We start from the raw sequence: 15,142 nt of genomic DNA, 5'->3' as shown, positions 1-15,142 counted from the left end.
GTAGAAAATACAAATCCCCATGGTGTCAAAATACTAAACCACAGATTCATTTGATCATGCCCAAGAAACAATCACCCGCATCAGTGATCGGATAAAGGAACCTTTTGGGTTTTTACTTTCAAAATTCAAGAGGGTTTTTCTTTGACATATTTCAGTAAGTGAATTCCGCATACCAAGATATGTACCAGAATAAATAAAATGCTGGACCATTTGATGCTTTCAGATTTATGCAATGAAATACAATACATGAGATTATGTGCTTTGATTCAATACACAGAATCGCTTCTCATATAACACATTATTTCTGAAAACCCCGGTGCAGCTTGGATGGTTTACAACTGCTGCACAGTCATTCACTCCTACAAAAGACATTTAGAATCAAACCAGAACAATGTGGCTTTTGAGAAAAGGGCGATGGTCTTCCATTCACGCTCCAGTTGTGCATGCAATAAAATATTCTGCATTTTAAAATGTAAATCTTGTAGAGCCCTTGTTAAGTGCTGAAGGTGCTTTTAGATCGTAGTGTCTACAAAAGAAATATACAAATCATACACACAATGTGCATGTTCCTTGAATACAGTCCCAACACTCAAAGAGTTTATTAATTTGGCTGAATAATGGGGAGGGACATCTGGTCTGCCTTACTGATGCCAATTATCAGTAAGCTAAAAATTTCATATTATTAGGAGTTTTAAGTTCATAGTTATTTAAAAAAAAAAAAAAAAAAAAGAGTCCCCTGCTGATTCTTTTTTTATTTGCTGCTCTATGCAGCAAGCACAGAGAAAGCGGAGTGATTATCAACCCTGTTATGACAGGAGGTTATTTTCTTCTGCACTGTTCAATGCAGAAAATAGTGGTTCTTCACTTCTTCACCTTTTCCCAAGTTCTCTTTCAAATGACATGAATAGTGCGATTGTACCACAGGGAAAAATAGTTGAAGTTCTCCACTTCAGTAATGTCAAGCTCAAGTAAAACTGTAATTTACTTTTGGCAAAAGTATTAGATATACAGCAAAATCTTATCGTAAAACTATTCAGAAGTATTAAATATTTATCCAGTAACCGAGAAGTGTTATATTTGCGCTGACCAGTGCTCTAATTTGCAAACAGACAGAACACGTTGCAAAGAAGTCCATGAGCTGAACTCAGTCGGTGTCATTTCCTAATTGCCGTGGGACACTGGTTGGTATGTAACATTACAGGACTTAATGAAATGATCTAATTTTAATTTAATTTAATATCTAAACTTTGTATTATACACACACATTGTCTGAAACCACTCGTCCCAAGCAGGGTCACGGTGAGCTGGAGCCTAACCCGGACACACAGGGTGTAAGGCTGGAGCAAAGCACCCCAAGCAGGACTCAAACCCCAGACCCACCAGAGAGCAGGACCCAGTCAAACCCGCTGCGCCACCGCGCACCCCACATATGGATTATATCAAGATATAATATTTAATATTAAATTCAGGTAAAATAAAATAAAATAAAAAAACAACAACATTATTATGATGTTGGGAACACCACAATTTGCTAGAACAGCTTAAACGTATATTCTGAAAGTCGCTGGAAGAATATGGGGGGCCTGAGACAAATTTTGGTGTGTGCCACACGTTTGCCTGTGCTTATTGACAAGTGTAAAAAATATCAGTTTGAGCATGTGAATTACGAGTAGAAAACCCTCTTTGTGTTATTTGCACCACTTTGCCCATGAAAACGCATTATTAGGGGAAATAAGGGATTTCTGTATCTGAATTAAACCAGAATATCCCTGTCCATAAAGTCCATACTTTTACTGATGAAAGTTCCTTATTTGGAGATTTGCAGTCAAATGCCAGAGTTCCTTGGCTGCCTGTTTTTCCTTGCTTGTGTCTGTCACATAGCACAGTATGAACCAGTACACATTACACAAATACCTGAGTATACTTTTTTTTTCTTTTTTAAAATTATTTAACAAATAACATAGTGCATGTTTATCAAACACCCAGTAGGTCAGACGAGAAGTGAGTTCAAATTTTGAGAGACATGCAGCAGTTTTGACTGAGAAAGTGAGGTCGTTCCACCACATCGGAACCAGGACCAAAGCTTTCGTGCTCTTCAAATTGAACCCTTTGTGTGTAGGATGGAGGGCCGTACTTCCATCCGCAGTTGCCCATAGCTGATGAAATCTTTCCTCTTACATCTGTGCAATATCACTCTATTGACTTGCGTGTAATAATAATAATAATAGTAATAATAATAATAATTTAAAAGGTTGTCCTCTCCAGTGCCATATAAAAGCCATTCAGATGCAAACCACTGTAATAGCAAATGGGGCCACTCTTACAGTGTAGCAACAGGACAAAGCACATTGTCTGAACTGCATATCCCATATGGGGTCACGGGGAACCAGAGCCTAACCCGGCAACACAAGGTGAGAGGTTGGAGGGAGAGGGGACACACCCAGGATGCGACACCAGTCCGTCACAAGGCACCCCAAGTGGGACTCAAACCCCAGACCTGCTGGAGAGCAGGACCTGGTCCAACCCACTGCACCACTGTGCCCTCCTTAACAGGACAAAGCTTTATACAAAAAACATCATAAGCAGATATACCGTATAACATTTATCGTACTTTTTAAGCACATGTAAAAACGCTTTAATTCGCTGATTTGCTGTGACTTTGTCACTGCGCACTTCATGCCAGTGGCTTTCGTGAGGTTGACCAGTGTTTTTACGGTACATTGGAACATTCTTGTAAACAGTCAAAACCTTTATCTTTTAACACACAGAATTGTTTCCCTTTAACAGGCATGTTCTAAAATATTTATAGTTCCATGTGTTTCACATTTGACCTCTGTCACACTTTAATTATACATCTGAATGTGCTGAAAAGATTCAGCAATCCTTGATTTATTTATTGCGTTTAAAAACCTTGAATCAGAGATGGGAAGTTTTTGGTGGTCACCTTTTAATGAAATATAACCATCACAGGTTTTTGTAACATTTTTGTATGTTTTTACTGAACGGTTTTCTTAACAGTTTATTTCTTTGAGTCATTTATCAAAAACAAAAGAATTGTGTTTATGCCAGGAAGCTATTTATTGGCATTACTTAGAACATTTTGTCTGAAATTTTGAAATGAACAATGAATATATAATATTTATTGAAAAATGTGTACAATGGTGAAATGACAAAGCATAACAAGAACATATTTAAGCTTATAGCCTTAGCTGAGGTGCCTTCCTGAGGCGTCAGGTGACTCCTCTAGGTCTTCGGTTTGTGCCGCCTTTGGGAATGGGGAAATTACGCACTGCCTGCTGGCACTCATGCCAGATAGATGATTTACATTAAAACCTAATTAACTGTGACAAATTGTCCCCTGGTATTAGTTATATGTTGATTATGGCTCATTTTTGTAAGTGTCGGCTTAGTCATGAACATTGTTCCAAGGCAAAATGAAAACCAACGAGTCATCTGATGTGATTGATTGCATAGTGACTGAGACACAAAGACGTTGTTTTTTTCCATTTTTTTTTCCCATTTTCCCCATATTTTCATTATAGCTTCCATAATTATGGATACAAAATCAGGTCAGTTCCAGAACAAAGAGGGTTTTTAACATGTTGTCTGTGAGCTAATGGGTGAGCTTAAACTTGGATTTTAAAAACTGATCAAAAGCAATTAAAACATATGGCATTGTTTAAATGATCTCCACTTTTCATCTCCTAAAAGAAAAAAAAAAATTAAAAAATCAATCAAAAATGATTTCAAGTGCATGCTTCTTAAATTTGTCTGAGTGGTGTTTAGGGGACAGCTGGTAGCATAGTGGTTAGTGCTACTGCTTCTAGGTTCAAAGGTTGCAGATTCAATCACTAGCTGTAATACCCTTGAGCAAGGTACTTACCCTAAATTACTCTGGTTGGAAAACTACCCAGCTGTATAAAGGGGTAAATAATTGTAAGTTCCATCCATCCATCCATCTTCCTCCGCTTTTATCCGGGGCCGGGTCGCGGGGGCAGCAGTCCGAGCAGAGTACTCCAGACCTCCCTCTCCCCGCACACCTCCTCCAGTTCCTCTGGGGGAACCCCAAGGCGTTCCCAGGCCAGCCGGGAGACATAGTCTCTCCAACGTGTCCTGGGTCTGCCCCGAGGCCTCCTCCCAGTGGGACAAGCCCGGAACACCTCCCCAGGGAGGCGTCCAGGAGGCATCCGGAACAGATGCCCGAGCCACCTCAACTGGCTCCTCTCGATGCGGAGGAGCAGCGGCTCTACTCCGAGCTCCTCCCGGGTGACTGAGCTCCTCACCCTATCCCTAAGGGTGCGCCCAGCCACTCTGCGGAGGAAACTCATTTCTGCCGCTTGTATCCGCGATCTCATTCTTTCGGTCATGATCCAGAGTTCATGACCATAGGTGAGGGTAGGAACGTAGATCGACCGGTAAATTGAGAGCTTCGCCTTACGACTCAGCTCCCTCTTCACCACAACAGACCGGTACAATGACCGCATTACTGCGGACGCCGCACCGATCCGTCTGTCGACCTGCCGCTCCATTTTTCCCTCACTCGTGAACAAGACCCCGAGATACTTAAACTCCTCCACTTGAGGGAGCAACTCCCCCCTAACCCGGAGGGAGCAATCCACCTTTTTCCGACTGAGAACCATGGCCTCGGATTTGGAGGTGCTGATTCTCATCCCCGCCGCTTCGCACTCGGCTGCAAACCTCCCCAGTGCACGCTGCAAGTCTTGACTTGATGAAGCCAACAGGACCACATCGTCCGCAAAAAGCAGAGACGAGATCTCGCGGCCACCAAAGCAGACACCCTCCGTTCCCTGACTGCGCCTAGAAATTCTGTCCATAAAGATAATGAACAGAATCGGTGACAAAGGGCAGCCCTGGCGGAGTCCAACATGCACCGGGAAAAAGTCTGACTTACTGCCGGCAATGCGAACCAAGCTCCTGCTCCGGTCATACAGGGAACGAACAGCCCGTAGCAACGAGCCCCGAACCCCATAATCCCGAAGTACCCCCCACAGGATGCCACGAGGGACACGGTCGAATGCCTTCTCCAGGTCCACAAAACACATATGGACTGGTTGGGCAAACTCCCACGAACCCTCCAGCACCCTAGTGAGGGTATAGAGCTGGTCCAGTGTTCCACGGCCAGGGCGAAAACCGCATTGCTCCTCCTGGATCCGAGGTTCGACTATCGGTCGGATTCTCCTTTCCAGTACCCTGGCATAGACTTTCCCAGGGAGGCTAAGGAGTGTGATCCCCCTGTAGTTGGAACACAATCTCCGGTCCCCCTTCTTAAAAAGAGGGACCACCACCCCGGTCTGCCAGTCCAGAGGCACCGTTCCCGAACTCCACGCGATGCTGCAGAGGCGTGTCAGCCAAGACAGCCCCACAACATCCAGAGACTTGAGAAACTCGGGGCGGATCTCATCCACCCCCGGAGCCTTGCCACCGAGGAGTTTTTTGACTACCTCGGCAACTTCAGCCAGGGTAATGGACGAGTCCTCCTCCGAGTCCCCAGCCTCAGCTTCCTCTACGGAAGGCGTGTCGGAGGGGTTGAGGAGATCCTCAAAGTACTCCTTCCACCGCCCGAGAACATCCTCAGCTGAGGTCAGCAGCGCACCACTTCCACTGTAAACAGTGTTCGTGGAACACCGCTTCCCCCCTCTGAGTCGCCGGACGGTTTGCCAGAATCTCTTTGAGGCCGACCGAAAGTCTTCCTCCATGGCCTCACCGAACTCCTCCCAAGCCCGAGTTTTTGCCGCGGCGACTGCCAGAGCCGCGCTCCGTTTGGCCCGTCGGTACCCGTCAGCTGCTTCAGGAGTCCCATGAGCCAGCCAGGCCCGATAGAACTCCTTCTTCAGCTTGACGGCATCCCTTACTTCCGGTGTCCACCACCGTGTTCGGGGGTTGCCGCCGCGACAGGCACCGGAGACCTTATGGCCGCAGCTCCGAACCGCCGCACCGACAATGGAGGAGCGGAACATAGTCCATTCAGACTCAATGTCCCCCACCTCCCTCGGGACCTGGTTGAAGCTCTGTCGGAGGTGGGAGTTGAAGACCTCTCTGACAGGGGCCTCCGCCAAACGTTCCCAACAGACCCTCACTATGCGTTTGGGCCTGCCAGGTCTGTCCAGCTTTTTCCCCCGCCATCGAATCCAACTCATCACCAGGTGGTGATCAGTTGACAGCTCAGCCCCTCTCTTCACCCGAGTGTCCAAGACATATGGCCGAAGGTCAGAAGAAACGACTACAAAGTCGATCATCGACCTCCGACCTAGGGTGTCCTGGTGCCAAGTGCACTGGTGGACACCCTTATGCATGAACATGGTGTTCGTTATGGATAAACCGTGACTAGCACAGAAATCCAATAACAACTCACCGCTCGGGTTCAGATCAGGGAGGCCGTTCCTCCCAATCACGCCCCTCCAGGTATCACTGTCGCTGCCCACGTGGGCGTTAAAGTCCCCCAGTAGAACGACAGAGTCCCCAGTGGGAGCGCTTTCCAGCACGCCCCCCAAGGACTCTAAAAAGGCCGGGTACTCTACACTGCCGCTAGGCGCATAAGCACAAACGACAGTGAGAGACCGTTCCCTGACCCGAAGGCGTAGGGAGATGACCCTCTCATTCACCGGGGTAGACTCCAACACATGGCGGCTGAACTGGGGGGCTATTAGTAAGCCCACACCAGCCCGCCGCCTCTCACCTTGGGCAACGCCAGAATAGTGGAGAGTCCACCCTCGATCGAGTAGAGTGGTTCCAGAACCCAAGCTGTGAGTGGAAGTGAGCCCGACTATATCTAGACGGTATCTCTCAACTTCCCGCACCAGCTCAGGCTCCTTCCCCGCCAGTGAGGTGACATTCCAAGTCCCAAAAACCAGAGTTGGCGCCCGAGGTTTGGGTCGGCCGGGCACTCGGCCCCGACCACCGCCCAACTCACAATGCACCGGCCCCTTACGGTTTCTCCGGCAGGTGGTGAGCCCACCGAAGAGCGGCTCCACGTTATGGCTTCGGGCTGAGCCCGGCCAGGCCCCGTGGGCATAGACCTGGCCACCAGGCGCTCGCATGCGAGCCCCCCCCCCAGGCCTGGCTCCAGGGTGGGGCCCCGGTGACCCCATACCGGGCGGGGTAAACGGACGCCTTGCTTTTTCCTTCATAAGGGGTTTTTGAACCGCGCTTTGTCTCGTCTGTCATCCAGGACCTGTCTGCCATGGGAGACCCTACCAGGGGCATGTAGCCCCAGACAACATAGCTCCTGGACTCATTCAGGCACTCAAACCCCTCCACCACGATAAGGTGGCGGTTCACGGAGGAGTAATTGTAAGTTGCTTTAGAGAAAAGCATCAGATAAATGTTTGATTTGAAAATGTGCTCTTCTTGATAGAACAGTGCGAATATCAAGAGAAATATGGCTTTGATTATCAAAAGGAAAACTTTAATTAATAAGGCTGACCTATATTGAAAAATGGACGTGCACTTGAAAATGTTTGTCAACAGCATTTTCTGCAGCATACTGGAAAACTGTTGACAAACTCAAGATTTTCCTGAAATAAATGAATTTGAAGACAGTTTAGGTTAAATGTTTCTACTGATTGCTCATACAGTACATAGCATTCTGCAAAACTAAATATAACGTGTTCTTTTCACGTATTGGGAACACTCCTTAAGTAAGTCCAATGACAGTTTTCTCGATTTATTCTAATTGTCTCCTAGGTTTCTACTTCTCCCCAAAATGACGTGTTGTTGTTCTCTATTTTAGTTTCGCTCTCCTTCATTTAATTTCTGATACACAGATACACACTTTCTACACACTCCTCTGTGTTTCCAGCCAAGCGCGTTATGCTTGTACTCTGTGAACACCACATTAGGTACTTTGTGCTTTTCTTAAAAACAAAACCTTACAGATTTTCATGTTATTCTCATGTTAATGTACTGACCTAGGTGGTGAATATTCAACATAACACTCAAAATCAACATAACAATCGGAAACTGAACAAAAGCGCATAAACACAGTAGATCAAAACACAGGAATATGGTTGAACTCTGCGGTATTTCCGAAAATAAATAATGAAGTGCGGCATAAAGGAATAAACCGAACAGCGCAGCTGCTAATTCAATGCAGGAGCAGAGCAGCTCTTATCTTTGTTGCTCACTTTTGCAGTACAAGGTCTGGCTGTGTCACGTTTGCATGCGGCCTATTCGAGGGAGGGAAAATGTGTTTGTGTTGCCTCGTGGATGGCGGACTTGTGTTGACTTGCCAGCTATTTCACTGAGACATTTGTAATCCATATATGAATGTGTTAGGATGACTCTGTGCCTCAATTGTTTGACTTGCCACTTCCCAGCTTGAGGGTTACGGATTCAGCTTGATCCAGTGGCTATAACCTGTGCCCGCCCAGTTCACCACAACCATCAGCCTTCTCATGAAGATGGGTAGCTTCTTGTATGTTCAGATTCAAGTGTTTACCTGGTTTGATTTATGAACTCCCTGATTACCGTTTTTGGAGGGTTTTAAAGCTATGACTAATTTCAGTAAATACAGTTATTATCCACTTACATTTATTATTAGTTTAACACAGGCATTTGTAATCTGTAAATGTATGTTCACACTGCTGTTAGATGTCTTTATAATAAGTGGAGGTGAGGAACCCTTGAAACATTTTGAAAACATTTTGAAAATGAACTTTGAATCAAGATGGGTTTCCGCTGCCTCAAGATCATGGTAGTGCAACAGTGCCGTTGAGGCAGTAATTCACATAAAAGGTCAACTCTAAAATACAGCATGTTCTTTGACGATGGCCTTTTCTGAAAATACTTCGCCCTCCGTGTTTAATCCACAATTTAGTCTTGTGTATACTGTACCGCTTCATTTCCAATCCGGTCAATGTGAATGTCTTGATAAACCTACGAAGGTAAAGGGGACTTTTGGTCTTTTGCTCATTTTCAACCACAAAGGTAAAGGTGCCTCTTTGTTTTATTTATTGAATGATACAACAACAACAACAACAAAATGTATTTGTTTAACATTCATATTTACTTTCACTGTCTCCCTCTGTTTGTTCAACTAATTGTTTGTTAATTGTACAATTAATCAGGTTGTGGTAGTCCAGTGTCCGCAGGAAATTTATCTTAATATTGATTGAAATGCAAGTTCTAATCCCTTTTTCTTAAGTCCTTAAGGTTAGAGTTAGGGTTAGAGTTGGCGTTAGAACCCTAAAAATGTTGTTAAAATATTATTTAGAATCATGCAGGAAGTTCTCATAAAAGAAGCTGTACAAAGGCATTTACACTGATACAGAAGCACGTTTTTAGTTTATGTATTCAAAGGGCATTTATTTTTTCGGATTTTCAGGGAAGTTTGCCTCAGTCACCTTGAAGCATGCATGATGTTTATATATGTGCACACATCTTAAGCTGAAAATCATACAATGATTTGACCCAGTATGATAAAAAAATCTCTTTCTTTCCAGCTATACCCACTATTTTTTTTTTCCCCAACACATCCTTTTCCATTAAAAATCATCCAAAATAAATTCTGTTGCCTCTTTCAAACTGAAGTGTTGAAAGCAATATGAACACATACTATGCATGCAACATATGAGACAGAAAAATGTCACAGAGAACATTTAGTGCCGATACTAAAACACATCATTAGAGTGGATCAAAATCGAATCTCCGGTTGTACAAAGTTTTTGTTAATAGATTCAGTCTTCACACTTGGGGCTAGATAAGATAACTGCTTCCTGGGCAAGATTTCAACTTCTTAAGGCATCAAGATCAATAAATGGGGAAGAGTCCAAGGCAGACCTAAGGCAGCAAAGATTTGATTTCTAGAACAGTTTCTGAGGTTTTGCACAATTTTTGATACAAAGATTTTTTTTTTTTTTAACCCTTTTTGGTGCATATTTTTTTGTAACTTCTATTTTTTTCACTAATTGGTCTTTGAATCATTAATTGTTGTTTGAACAGTTTTTAAGAAATGTGTCTTTCAGTATTCATAATATTCACAAGAAAATATTCAAACAGAGACTGTTTAGGGATTAAATTCAGATTACCACTGTATGTGGCATTGCAAAGAAGTATCTAAACTACCCATTATTTCTTTTTAGCTCAGTAATTGTCGCAGTAAGTAAAAGCATGTTCTCTTATATGAGAAACACCAAATTTTTTTTTTTTTTTTTGCTTAGTCTAATTCTACTTGAGAGAGGGGCATGGTGGTGTGGTGGTGCAGTGGGTTGGACTAGGTCCTGCTCTTGGGTGGGTCTGGGGTTCAAGTCTTGCTTGGGGTGCCTTATGACGGACTTCTGTCCTGTCCTGGGTGTGTCCCCTTCAGCCTTATGCCCCGAGTTGCCAGGTTAGGCTCCGGCATGAGCCTGTATGGGACAAGTGGTTCAGAAAGTGTGTGTCTGTAATTCAGCTTGAGCTCAAGATTATTACTATGGTTCTCATAGTCCTAATTGTTATTCCATATGTTAATAAGGTTTTCAAACCATTACAACTGTTGCATCAAAAAGTAAAAGCTCCATTGTTAGAATAAATATTTTTTTTTAAATTTTTAAATTTGTTTGCCTTATTTGTCATTAATTTATTTCAGTTGGATTTTGCTATGATAACCATGTTCTCAAGCTGCATTTCAGCCATTCAGTTGATCTCTTGCTGTCCTTTTTAGGACATTTTGCCGTTAGGGTTTTTTTTTTTTTTATGGACTATGTTCCACTGGGAGTCTCTGGCAACAGATTTGCCCTAAAAAAGTTTTCCTCCTTGGCAGCCATAGACAGTTTTAGCTCTGAAACATAACTAAGCCTGTGTGTCCTTCAACCATGCTTTGGTTTCTGACACAGTCACTACCTACCGCATACTTCAGTAATCTCTCCAGTGCATCAACAAGAAATGCAGTTCCTCAGCACTAAAATGTTTTTTTTTTTTTTTTAAGCAACCCCCGCTTTTCTAATCAGTAAAGCCAACCTATCTTGTTTGCTGGTGGTAAACTAATTAGTAATAAATTTAGGCTCATATATCAGTAAATTATTGTAAGCACTGATCAGTTAAAAGGGCAAATCAATCTCAAACCAATTATAAGGAATAGGCAGCTGTGCAAATGCAACTTTGGGCTTTGTCGTCTAGACGGCCAGACTGAATCAGCTGTCCACTTATAGATAAAAACCTGATGGTCAGGCAGAGACGCTCACTTACATCCATCCTTTCTGACAGCCAGACAGGCATGTAAGCAATTTATTGCAGGCAGTGATCAGTAAAAATGAAATTCATCACAGACATATTTATAAGATAATCAGCAGTGTTGAACTGATGAACCTTTTTTCCTGAAGTCCAAGCACATTGGTCTACCCACAGGAGGGCCTAATATATTATTCCTGTTTAAGATGGAAAGGCAAAATACATTGTTGAGGTGACCATGACCTCTGGCTAATATGGAATAAGAAGTGAACTTATTTCTGAAACTCTTGCAAGGCAAAGAGTTATCCTAGTAGTCTAGTTCTTGCAGCTTGAAGGTATGACTCCAACATTTACATTTGTTTTAGATTCATAAAATCTCAGTTGGAGTGGTTTCAAGGTCCACTCAAAGTAGGATGTTCCTCCACTGCACGTAACACGTCATCTTGAGAGAAGGAATGCCTGCAAGGGCTGGAATAATTTGTTCTGATTGGAAGGTTGATATTGATCACCTTCACGGCATTTGGTCTCCCTGCCGGGTGGTAAACTGCATGTAACTACAGGCCACGAAAAATAAGTAGGACAGGTTAATTGATTTCTGTGCACCGGTCCATGGCTCTTGGGGCAGCGGCTTGAGCCAACAAGGCTGTCCAGAGTGGAAACAGCAGTTATGTTTATCAACCTTCTCAACAAGGAGAGTTGTACACTATTCACTCAATATTTTTAAAACGATTGGTTGTCTCTCTACAGCATTTATAATATCCATTAAACAACCGCATAAGTACGTTAAATCTTTCATAGTCCCTAATGCTAAATGTTAATCTTATAATCTCTAATGTTGTAAAAATAAATCCTTCAGGTATATAAACAGGAATGCTTGTGATGGTGGGAGAGGTCACCATGAATGTAGAACAGAGGAGTAATGGGCAAATAAACTAAAGATTTGTTGCTGAAATTATGAATCTAAAAAATTGGTGTTTAATCCTCTGAGAAAGATGAATTAGACTATTTATGTAATACAGAGCTTAAATGGCAAAAAACAAATGTGAACCAAAGTAGTGGACATAAGCAAAGCCATGAAAAATGATACTACATGAGCACCTATTAACACAAGAACCTCTTCCGCCACTCTCAGCCTTGTATGTTTTGAGATTCGTTACTTTGAGAAATGCTGCTTTGTCTTTCCCACAATGCAAAGCATTTATTGCATGTCAGAAACAAATTACTATCAGGCTTAATTTGTAGATAGCTTGGTTAGAGGTATAGGCTTGCAACTAGAAAGTCATGGATTTGAATCCTGCTCTAGCTACAGTACCCAAGATACCTTTTTCCCTTGTTCTTTTTTCTTTGGGCAGCTGGTACTGTTGTGGTTGAGGTGACTGCCTTTGAATCCAAAGGTGGCATGTTTGAATGTCATCTCCTCCTTTTCCTCCAAATTGCTGCACTTACAATAAAAAAAAACAAGACTCAGCTGTATAAATGGCCAAATAAGTGTAAGTACCTTAATATTGTAATTTGCCTTGGACAGAGGTATCAGCTAAATGAATTACTACAGTAAGAATACCTTACTATTTAAATGGGTAAATCATTGTAAGTAGTGTTGCATTCAAACCCAGTAAATCACCTTGAATGAAGGCATCAGCTACATGTATTTAAATATTAGAGGGCTGGAGCACAAGTGCTGTCACATCATGTTGTAAGTAATCCCAGTCAACCTACCACAAATGCTTAAAATCTTTATTATTGTGACCACCTTACTGGGAACACTCTCAAAAATTGAGCCACCAGGCTTGGGCATGATGGCTGTTTTCTTTACATTACATTTATTCATTCAAGATACAGAAGACAAGATACGCCCCATACGCATATTATAATGACTGTACACAATAACCCAATCTAACCCTCTTCATCATCGAGCTATAGAGAAAAACATTCAGCATTGCCATTATACATCTCCATGACTCAAGACTAGTGGACTTAATTTCCTCCCCCAACCACCACATCAACCACAGGGCGTCAACATAGGTATTTCATTGCGGTTGTCAAGTGGGGACCTCCCTTCGCCGGTCTTTCTTTGAATTAGGCCCGCAACACCTCAGGAAGGCTCAACAGTGCAGTCTGGCATCCCAGAACCCCCCCGCCAATCTCCACACACATGGTAGATGCCCTTCACCCTCAACAAATGCAGCAATGCCACAAACTTAAACCATCCCAGTGAATACCATACCTCCACACAAGCCAACAAAAGCTGCAAAGGCCTCACTCCACAAACTTAAACCAACTCAATTAATAAGGCCACGCCTCCTTACATAAGAACAGCTGCCTCCCATTACTAGCCACTTATCCCTAATTTTAATGACCATTACACACCTCCCTCCAACCAAATAGTAGTTGTTTTGATCAAAATGGAATTTTTTTTAACTCTGATAAAATGATGTTTTTTATCAATACATGGAGGGGTGTGGGGCCCAGCGGGTTTGGCTGGGGCCTGCTCTCTGGTGGGTCTGGGGGTTGAGTCCTGCTTAGGGTGCCTTGTGATGGACTGGCGTCCTGTCCTGGGTGTGTGTGAACCCCCCCACCCCCCCGGTCCTGCGCCCAGTGTTGCTGGGTTAGGCTCTGGCTTGCCGCGACCCTGCTTGGGACAAGTGGCTTCAGACAATGTGTGTGTGTGTGTGTTATCAATACATTACAACATTATTCAGACCCCTGAGTGTTGCCATATCAACTAGCCCAGTATTAGGGCCAGAGCAAGCACTGCCATAAAATATTGCATAGCTATAACTGCTCTTTGCGAATCCTATTTCATGGGAAAGTCATTGTAGTATAATAGAGTTCTGTATAATATCAAATTGCTAATACTGTGCTATTAGGGACAAAATGATGCTCTCTTGCCAGAGGATATGAGTCTTTGTGGGTGTGTCATCCATAATTTTTCCAGATGTTGCAAATACCACATGGAAATCCTTTGAGGATAACAAGGGGCGGACTTCACACCTGACTGCCAGTTTTTGCAATATCTTTTTGAATGCTTTGTAACTGAGCCATGTGCTTTCAGGTATCTGTCTTAAACATTTTTTCTAAATTTCTTGATTTTATTTCCTTTTTGATATACGGCCATGTGACTGATATAATGATACACTTCCTGTTGGCAATTTTGTGTTATTGTCTGTAAGATGATGTAAAAATGTAAAAATGAATGAATGAATAAAAGCTAAATGGTTTTGAGGTTTTTACCCTACAGAACCTGGAAAACTCATTACAAGCTGGATAGAAAATGACGATAGGTAAAAATTGTTTCAAATCTTGAATTTGATGACAGCAGCAATATAACTTGCATCTTGGAGCTCTAAAGCTTTGTGGGGTGAATAATTCAACCCTTGTCAAGTAATATGTGATTTCTTACAGGGTTAGCCTCCTAGGGTTAAGATTAAAACTGGCTTATGTATATTTTCTATTGTTCAGTGCTAATTTGCAAAATAAACAAAACAGCTAAAGCAGATTTTATGTCTATGAAAGTTTTTGTGAACAGAAAACAAATGATAAAATCTAGAAATATAACTATTGAAAAACCACTGGAAAAACTTCACCAAGAACTGAATTCAGCAACATTCTGTTTTAAGAAATGTGATTAATAAACATTATTAAAATGTGTTTCAAGTCAACTGGAATTTCTTACAACTAATAATGTGGACTTATTGGATGCTGCCCATTTTACATCTGCCTGGTAGAATGCATATTTCCCTCTCCTCTGTGCTGAAAAACCCTGCATTGAAATGAAAAAATCGCATCGATACCTAAGCACCAAGCTGTTAGTTACACACCACAGGTCTGAAAATCATTTCATTTATGATCTTATCATGAGTCATAGTATCCCAAAAGAATCAAAATAAGTAAATACCATGTTTGTTAGGTGTCATTGTTAGTTTAAAAATGATCATTATTATATTTTGGTTGATCTACTGCTTAAAATTTATATATT

The 15,142-nt window shown here is 42.5% G+C and overlaps 1 protein-coding gene across 3 annotated transcripts in view; it reads left to right on the top strand.

The window, feature by feature from the left end:
• astn1 (astrotactin 1) overlaps window positions 1-15,142 on the top strand; it is a 281,101-nt gene that overhangs the window by 102,300 nt on the left and 163,659 nt on the right. The gene's annotated exons all lie outside the window — the stretch shown is intronic.

This window comes from Scleropages formosus, chromosome 3, assembly GCF_900964775.1.
Source record: "Scleropages formosus chromosome 3, fSclFor1.1, whole genome shotgun sequence".
Classification (NCBI taxonomy): Eukaryota; Metazoa; Chordata; class Actinopteri; order Osteoglossiformes; family Osteoglossidae; genus Scleropages; species Scleropages formosus.
The sequence above is the reverse complement of the archived record's forward strand: the minus strand, read 5'-3'. Positions and strand labels throughout refer to the sequence as shown.